Below are 269 nucleotides of genomic sequence, written 5' to 3'. Positions count from 1 at the left end.
AGAAAATCAGACACAAAAAGTAAAAATTAAGAGTATAAGCCAAAATTGAGACAAAGCTCAATAAATTATTTTATTCATTTTTTAAAATTTTTATTTCTCTGCTTTCTTTGCTAAATATATCTGAGTAGTTTTCCCACTCGGATTAGTATTAGACTTTTATTTATAGCATGGAAAAACAAAGAAAATAGTGCTGTGCTTTTAGGCATCCTACGTGGTAATCTCAGAACATAAATATTTAATATAAACATGTATTTATACCAAATGTGCGA

Source organism: Neolamprologus multifasciatus, chromosome 17, assembly GCF_963576455.1.
Source record: "Neolamprologus multifasciatus chromosome 17, fNeoMul1.2, whole genome shotgun sequence".
NCBI lineage: Eukaryota > Metazoa > Chordata > Actinopteri > Cichliformes > Cichlidae > Neolamprologus > Neolamprologus multifasciatus.
The sequence above is the reverse complement of the archived record's forward strand: the minus strand, read 5'-3'. Positions refer to the sequence as shown.